The sequence below is a fragment of the Pinus tabuliformis genome, chromosome 3_2, assembly GCF_031772625.1.
Source record: "Pinus tabuliformis cultivar Carrire ecotype Pingquan chromosome 3_2, CPIR1, whole genome shotgun sequence".
In the NCBI taxonomy this organism is placed as follows: domain Eukaryota; kingdom Viridiplantae; phylum Streptophyta; class Pinopsida; order Pinales; family Pinaceae; genus Pinus; species Pinus tabuliformis.
The window spans coordinates 459,883,702-459,892,438 of NC_142302.1; positions in this window are offsets into that span (position 1 = coordinate 459,883,702).

Below are 8,737 nucleotides of genomic sequence, written 5' to 3' on the forward strand. Positions count from 1 at the left end.
CAAGCATAACAACCCTGGTAAAAATTCAATGTTATAAAAGTTAATAAAGGAAAAAATAATAACCATGGTTGATGGGTCACTTATTCCAAGATGAATGTTGGCAAAAACATCCTAGTGTGGGTGTTCATTGGTTTATTATGGCTAAGTAAATTGGAAAAGGTAATGGAAAAGGCTTTGGAAAGGAAAAAGGGATTTTTTAGCACATTTATTCATGAAAATAATGGAAATTAGGAGAAAGGGAAGGTTAAAGGTCAAAGGTTACATGTGAGGAGAAAAATGAAGGAAAATAATGGAAAATGAAGAAAATAGAGGCCTAATTGATAAAAAGGCTTTTGAGGATCATTTGGTACCTTTTGTCAGTTTAGTTTTGGATCTCTCTCATTATTCTCTCATTCTCTCTCACTCACTCTCTCTCTCTCTCTCTCTCTCTTGGAAACTTAGAGATTTCTTGGAGCATTTTGGCATTGGGTCAAGAAAGGAAAAGAGGGAAAGTGGAAGGAAGGAATAAGCAAGGAAGAGCAGGATCAAGCAACTACAACAAGATTCTTTGCAGGTATCAATTTGCATGTGTCTTTTACTGGCTACATTTGGCATGCATGGTATTGCAAGTGTTTCTTTGTTGTTATGGCATGGTTTTTACTAGGTGTGACAATGTTTTCAACCTAGCCTTGCCATTTCTAGATAACCATGGTGTGATGGGGTTCTAATGTTTTGGTTGAGCACGATTGTCGGATGGATTCAAAGTCGAGTGAGGTGGATCTCTAAATAATAGAACACATGGCCTAGTAACCCCTAAACCAAACTGTGGGTTGTGATAAAGCTGAATTTTGTGTTGCCTTGGTGGGCCTAGGAATCCTTGACCGGTTAATGGAAGGATATATGGTAAAGCCTAGAGGTGGCTTCCCTTGATTAGGGCTAGTAATTATTTTTAGTGAATGATAGGATATATGGTAAATCTTGGAGGGTGGAGTCTTGGTTTAGGGCTTGCGATACCTAGATCATACTATGGATTATGCTAAATCCTGAGAGACTAGGAGGTAGGAAAATTCCTCACGGTGTAGGCAGATAAATTTTGTGGCATCCATGATTGTTTTGGTCTAGTGATATGGTGTAGATCATGTTAAAGCCTGCTATTACATTTTTAATGTGTTATTCTAGTGATCTGGGATGGATTACAGTAAATCTTGGCTTCTATTGATGAGGGTGAGGTGGTTTAGCCTTAGGATGCCTTGGTTGCTTCTTTTGGTTTGAGTCCCACATTCATGCATGGAATATGGCATGGGGGTGAATGAATGAAGAGAGAATTGGCTCAGCCATTCAATGGTTGGGTGGAACGTGGTAGTCCCATCTCGAGTTGCATTAAACATTCATTAATAAGAGGTTCTTTCCTTGACATATTATGTGTAAATGTACTAGTTTATATATGGATTATATGTTTGATGTATCCTTGATATTTAAGTTGTTATTATGCTGGTTACAAGAATTTTTTAATGACAGTGATGATGTATGTCTCTCCTCATGTTTTGATTTGTAAATGAATGAATAATGTATATATGACCTAATAGATTATAATGAAACTAATTGTATAAGGGAGAAATGTTTCTTAGCGATTCTTAGATAAGTATGAGACCCTTTTGCTCAGATCTATTGTTTACACATCTAGATTACATATTTGTGACATGTTTGACAAAATGCATGTCATGGCTATAAGGGGCCCAGTCTAGACCTTGTCCTTGTTTTTGCAAATGCACCATTGTTATGTTGTGTAAATTGTATTATCCACCTTAAAAGTGGTTGAAAAAGGCCTCCAAGAGATTCAAGAGCCCTATCCACAACCCAACTTAGGGTCCTATTACAAATTTGTTGAGGGAGGAAGGATCATACCTAAAAAATTTGCAGTCCCACTCCTCTATGAGTTGGAAAAAGAGAGAGCCAGAACACATAGGTGGATGCAAATTGCCAAATCTAATAATGTAGAATATATCAGCCTCATGGAGGAGAAAGTCACTGAAATGGGAAAGGTGTTGAGTGATTTGTGACTAAGAGAGTAAATTATGAGGGAGAGACTATAGACAGAAAATAGAAGGTTGAGAGAGTAGTTGCAAGAGAAAGAAACACAACTTGCCACTATGGAAAGTCTCTCTATGGAAGCCATACAGTGTAGGAAGCCATCAAAATCCTATGCTCTTTTCCTCAAGGAATAGTGGTTGCAATTCCAAATTAATACACTAGCACAATATGGATCTTTTCCTTTTCAATACTAAAAGAAGTTTATTGAGTTTTGCAAACAAGCTAGTATGGAAGATAGGGCAAAGGTAATTGAACTCTCTATGCACAAATTTATTCTAACAATTCTGAATTTCTAGGATCCCAATGCAATATTGGGAGAGATGAAACTAACGGCATTATCATATTGGTTGACTCATGAAGAGGCAAGGGTTGAGGAAGTGAAAACGGTGATGAAAAAAGAAGAGAAGGAACACTTGTATATCAAATAAGAGCTAGTAAGCCTTAAGGCTGTCATTAATAATCATAATCTTATTACCTTTGATCCTTCTTTAGCACCTATATACATAACAACCCAAGAGCAAGCCATTCTACATTTTGAAGATACTTTTAGGATGTCAAGAACAAAGAGTCTACAAGCTTTTTAGAGAATGTTGTAGGCCTTAGCTCATAGTCTACCAATCAGAGAGTATCACTCTCCTGAAAGGCTAAGGAATTCCTTAGAAAGAACCTCATTGTACAAAAGAATCATGCAAATATTAAAAATCAAATCCATAGGAATAACACATAGTCCACCTTTTCTATTGGGCTTACAAGAAGAAGGGAACTAGGAAGAGGAACAAAATGTATGGAAAGAGATAGAGGTAGATGCAGGGTTTTATCCATAGGAGGGCACACATCTGAGGTGTATTGGAATGTCAGAGAGGCCACAATGGACATAAATTAGCTTCATATGGATGACTAAGTTACTCAGAGGATGCGAAAAATCTTCAGCAAGGGGTTGATGACGAGTCCCATCAATATGTATATCTTGAAGTTAATTATGTTATCCTCAAGCCTTAAAACTATCATTTTCTCACATTGATTCACATTTTTGGTTATAATATTCTTATTAACAAGAGTAAAATGTGTTTTTCATAGTATGTGGCCTAATTTTATTAAATTGCAGGGAAAAAAAAACATTTTTGAGGCATTTACTATGCAAGGGCTTAATGAAGACAACCAGGAGTAAATCTAGGGAGGCTTGTCAAACCCCTTAACTCTCTAACTCAGCTTGAGATCACCAAATCCTCACTCACAAGCTCGAATTCATTGGAAACCGAGTAACTCCAAGTGCATGAGAAGCTCAAGGAGGATGATATCCACAAATTTTGAGATCAAGGAGGCAATCACTCCTATTTTCAAGGGAGATGTTAGAAACTACCTCTTAATTTTTTCAAATACGGTACAATTCCACCTTATACATCTCAAATGATAAATATAGTGATTTCATTAGATTCCTATTTTTGAGAGGACCAAAATCGACCTAAATATCACCCAATTTGGTTAAGCAGAAGTTGAGTTATGAATTATTTTATTCACACATGTATTATGGAATGGGTCGGCCCTAACCACATGAGTAACTTCTTGGGTTAGTCTTAACCCCAAGTGACCGCTTTGGAAATACTATAAATAGAATATACCTCAAGAACATTTGGACACATCTTCTCTTCCCTTTTTTCTTGTTTCGCACAATTTCGACGGAAGGAGTTCACTCAAGGGTTCGAAATCATAGGTGAAAGGTTCACTCTAGGTTAGGGTCTTCTGGATCTCAGTTGCTGGCATTGAACAAGGAATTTTGGCCCCTATTCATTGGTATGCAAGCCTATGAGAGAAAGTATAGACCTTTGAATGCTATCACAGAGCCTTATGGGAGCAAATTTGGGTTCAGAGGCAGATTAGAAGGTTCCAATCCCAGGTCGCTCGCACCAAGTAGCCCTGGGAGCGACCCTGTCATCTCAGTCATTTGCACAACTCACAAAGGGTGAAAATTTGGTTTGTCAGTCACTCAATTAGCTTAGCAAGAGAGTGACTTTGGGTCTTTGCAGTTCATTGCCAAAGTCACATGCATAGAGACCTCCTGGGAGCGACGATGCAGTCATAGTCACTCTCATACTGTATTCATGAGAGCGACCCTAAAGTTTCAGTTGGACACAGACAATGTTGATGAGAGCAACCCAAGTTCAGATCTAGGGTTTCACATCTTGGCTTCATTCGACTTCAGTGATCAGGTAGATATGGGTTCCTCTCTACTGTTATATACATATTTAGATATGATTTGTTAGTTTCCAATGCAAACATATGTATTGGGCTCATTGATAGTGACAACAGTACAATAGTAGTCAACAATGTTCGACACAGTGACAACAGTATACACCTGTTGACATCAGTCTATGAAAGCACATTACAACCATCAGTATGAGGATTCTAATTCCAAGCATGGTTAGATCTGTGTCATATATATCATTATTATTTTGCTGGATAGGTAAATTTATGGATCATTGTACTCCCTTTTTCTGCATCATTTGATGACGATCCAAGAAGAAGAAGATTTGCAAGGGTTTTCCCCATAGTGGGTTTTTCCCTAGTCTTGGACCAATGCCGGTGTCTCTATGCGTGTGCATGATTTCTTCTGTTGTTCCTTTTATATTTTGATGCATTGATGATGATAGTGATATTGTTTCTTTCTATGTAATTGCATATGATGATGTATAATGGTGTAGATCTGAATAGTGTAATGATGATATGGGGTGAACTTGATGTATTAATGATGAAATGCAACTATCATAGCAAAGAAAAATGTCACCTTCAGAAAAATTAACATGGTATCAGAGCTAGGCTGAAGAAAATCCATGGATATCACCTCGATGATGACACCATCGATGGAAGCAAGAAGAGGATGGTGGAGACCTAAAATAATTCTAGGGTTTGAAGAAAACCCTAGGCATATTAATGATTAGGGTTGATGGATTCTATGATGTTAGAGTTGGATAGAAAACCTTGTTTTATGGAAACTATATGAGGTATAGTATGGTCAATGAAAAGATGCTCATGCACTTGTGGGAGATTTAATGAAGCCCTAGATGGGATAATCCCTAGTAGATCTGGTTGGATACTTGAAGACAACATTCATATATGAACCATGGACAAGGATGGATCTTGAAGATTGGTTCAATAGGGAGAGGATCACCTCTCATTGAAGATAAGTATTTCTTGACTTATGGTTCTTCTTACTTGTTAGACTTATGGATCTTATGATTATGTTATTCCTTGTGCTTCTTGCATATGTATATGGATGTTTCTAACCTCTTTGATGAGATGTGATGTGTATATCCTTCTTGAGGATCCTTTTGAGATGCAAATATGGAAATAGACAAAGAGGTACTTAATGAAAAGATGATAAAGTTCTGCAAGTGGTCTATGTCTAATGAGTAGGTGCTTAGGCATTTTTATACCACAAGGTATGCATGGTATGTTGTGTTTTAGTTATTGACTCGATATGCCTTAAGGTATGGTGAGAATGCCTCTTTCTTTAATGTCTCATACTTTCATGTGAAAGTGACATGGATATATGTCTCCTATGATGAAATTATGCACTTAGTGTTGAACATTTTGACCTTCTTGAATTCTATGAGGTTGTCTAATGTTGATACATTGATACACTTGATCTATGACTAACATCTATGATCTATCTATTGGATATCTTGATCCTATAAAGAAGGCTAGCCCCTTGGCTCTATAAAATGATACTCTTGATACTTGTCATGATGGATTTCATATAGAATGATCGTTCATTTACTTCTATACATGATTTTTTTGGTAATGCTTGCGGTAAGAATGATGAAAGAATATGGAAAGAGAGATTGGCACTCTTGTTATTTTGGTAAACTTTTATTGAATGATCTAATTTGATCCCATTAGTCATGAAGAGCATGATAACCCTAATGTGAGAGGTATAAGTGTAAGATTTATATTCTAGACCTCTTACTTCCTATGGTCTTGTCTTTATGGCATATGGTTAAACTGAATGCAGTAACTTGATGGAGTGATTTCACAGAAAATTTTATTGTGTTCATAATCTTTGAGATATGATGCTCCATTTATCTGTTGCTTTTAGTCTAATCACTTGATGAAACCTTGATGTCATGATGCTGATAGCCATGATAGATATATGTTTATGATCTAACAAATCTATTGTTGCATGACTCTAGTAGAGATAGGCTAATGACATGAATGAAGATGAATGATGTAGATCCCCAGTTAGAGGGAGAATTTATTCTCAAGATTCTTAACCTTATTACTATTTTCATTATGTCCTACTGAAGTATGGTTTATGTGCATTTGACAGTATTGATATGCATCAGAGTCTCGTATCTGAAGCCCATACTGAAATTAGGGTTTCTTCCCCAGTCTCAGTCACAGTTCTAGGAGATTTCATCCCTGTTCGCATGCATGCTAAGGCCTAGACAGTATCTAGCTAGCTAAATTTGCTCCCATGCTAACCTGAAGAGAGCGACCATAGGTTTGAATGTTTTTAACTATCATATGAAGCTTTATAAAGCTGTCTAAACTTTGAATCATGATGTTCCTAACATATTCTGCCATTGTTAACTAATTTATGAAGTTATTGAGTTAAATTCTTGATCATTTAATGAAGTATTGTGCATGAAATGATATAGCGACTTGAAAGACATCAGGACCACAGATGTATTACAGATAACAACAAGATCTACTAATAGGAAAAGTTTGAATTTTTTCCATAACATGAACATGCAAACTGAGCATGTGTTTGCAGGTGACCAAGACATACCTATATATATGTCACCATGTTTGTGCTACATGAGGTTGCCATGATTTGGCTTACTGATATATATGAACAGTGTTTTGTCATGCTACTTGACAATAACCTTGAATTGATGATTGAGAAATGCTTTGATTATAGATCTCTCTATGATAGCAAATTTGGACTTGACCTGAGGTCTAGTGATTTGATTTGATGATTGTTGATTTGCCATGATATCGATGCTATGTGGGCATGATGACTTATGTGGGTATTTGGAGATTGGCCTCCTTATTCTTAGCACAATGGTTGAAATAATGATAGTTGTGATTCAACATGAAAATGGAACCTGCATGACTCATCCTTGGTGTATGCATTTGCACCTAGTGACATGATGACTTGTATTATGATTATGAGAATGACTTGATAAAGTTCAGATTGATATTGCATGACTGATTACAACTAGTGGGCATGATGAAGTCATGATTTGATATGAGCTCCACCTATCTCCTGATTGAAAGTATTAATACTATGATAATGATGACTTTGATAATGGTCGTGATTTGGCTTCTAAACTCTGATGAGTTGACTTTGTTGTTGATGGTACAACATTGAGTTATGTAAGGATGATTATGTTGGCATAGCAAGGCACTATTCTTAGAGAATTGCAATCCAGATATGTCTAGATTTGACAGTTATTTGATGAAGTCAGGATGATGAGTTCCAAGGTATGGCTTTGATATTGATTATGTTTTGGTTTTATATCCTAATGATCTACTTGTGACAAGTAATGAGCCTTTGATGATCTAATCAGAGGGAGATGGCTTATGAAGCTTGAAATAATGTATCATGGCATGATGAATCGATTTCTATAATTTGGGAAAGAAATTTGATATTGCAAAGCTATTAGAAATTTTTTTAAATAATGAAAATGAAAATCCTTGGATGCTCTGATTTTAAGTTCAAGTTGTTGTTGAACTTGACATGGAATCTGATGGTTGAAGCATTTATGTTCCATTTTAAACATCCATCTGTATATGTATGATGTGCATAGAACCTTAATGAATTCATGAGTGAGTTTCTTCACTCACATAGAGTTGTCTCCGAGCATGGTTTGAAATATCTACATGAGGTGTTCTATTTTGAGAATGTGATATTTCTCCTATGATATGTATCTACATAGATGTATTGTTGATATTTGAGATTATTGTTTATCAACACATTTGGATGTTTCTTTAGTATGTGATCTTCCATGATATATTGGATGAGAGGTCCATAACATGACCGAGGTTGATCATGGTGTAGCTAGCCTAGTTAGTTGTGAGGGGTGATGCAGAAGATCCTTAGAGAGTTGTTTGAGCATCATCTAGATATGACATGGATACCATGGATGCATTGTGATGATCTGATTGATAGTAAGTCCCGTATTTTAGTTGGGACTGAGATACTCTCATATATTGAGACAGTGCAGTTGTTCGGAACAAGCTCAGGCTTGTGGTTGGCACCTCCATGAGAGGGATGATGATTATGGTATCCTTTTGTGATTCATATGATTATATATGATCTGAAATGATATTTGATTTGATGTTATGTATGAACAGGAAACAAATGTTATTGAGATAGGTTGATGATGAGAGCAGTGCTGATCAAGGACACTGAGCAAACCATTCCTACCCTGCTTGAGTTCCAGGGTGATGAATTGAGATAGAGGGTTCCTGGGGTTGAGGGAACTCTAGACAATAGGGAATTACCCTATGTGTTACCCATGGTAGAAGAATGTAGCTCCCATATCTTTATAGGGTGGGAGAATTTTTCTCCTCTCATGTTCTTTACAAAGTATACCCCAGTTGGCATCATACCCTCAAGCAGATCAGCTTTATGGGAATATCGCTCCTTGTTTTGGCCAACGAG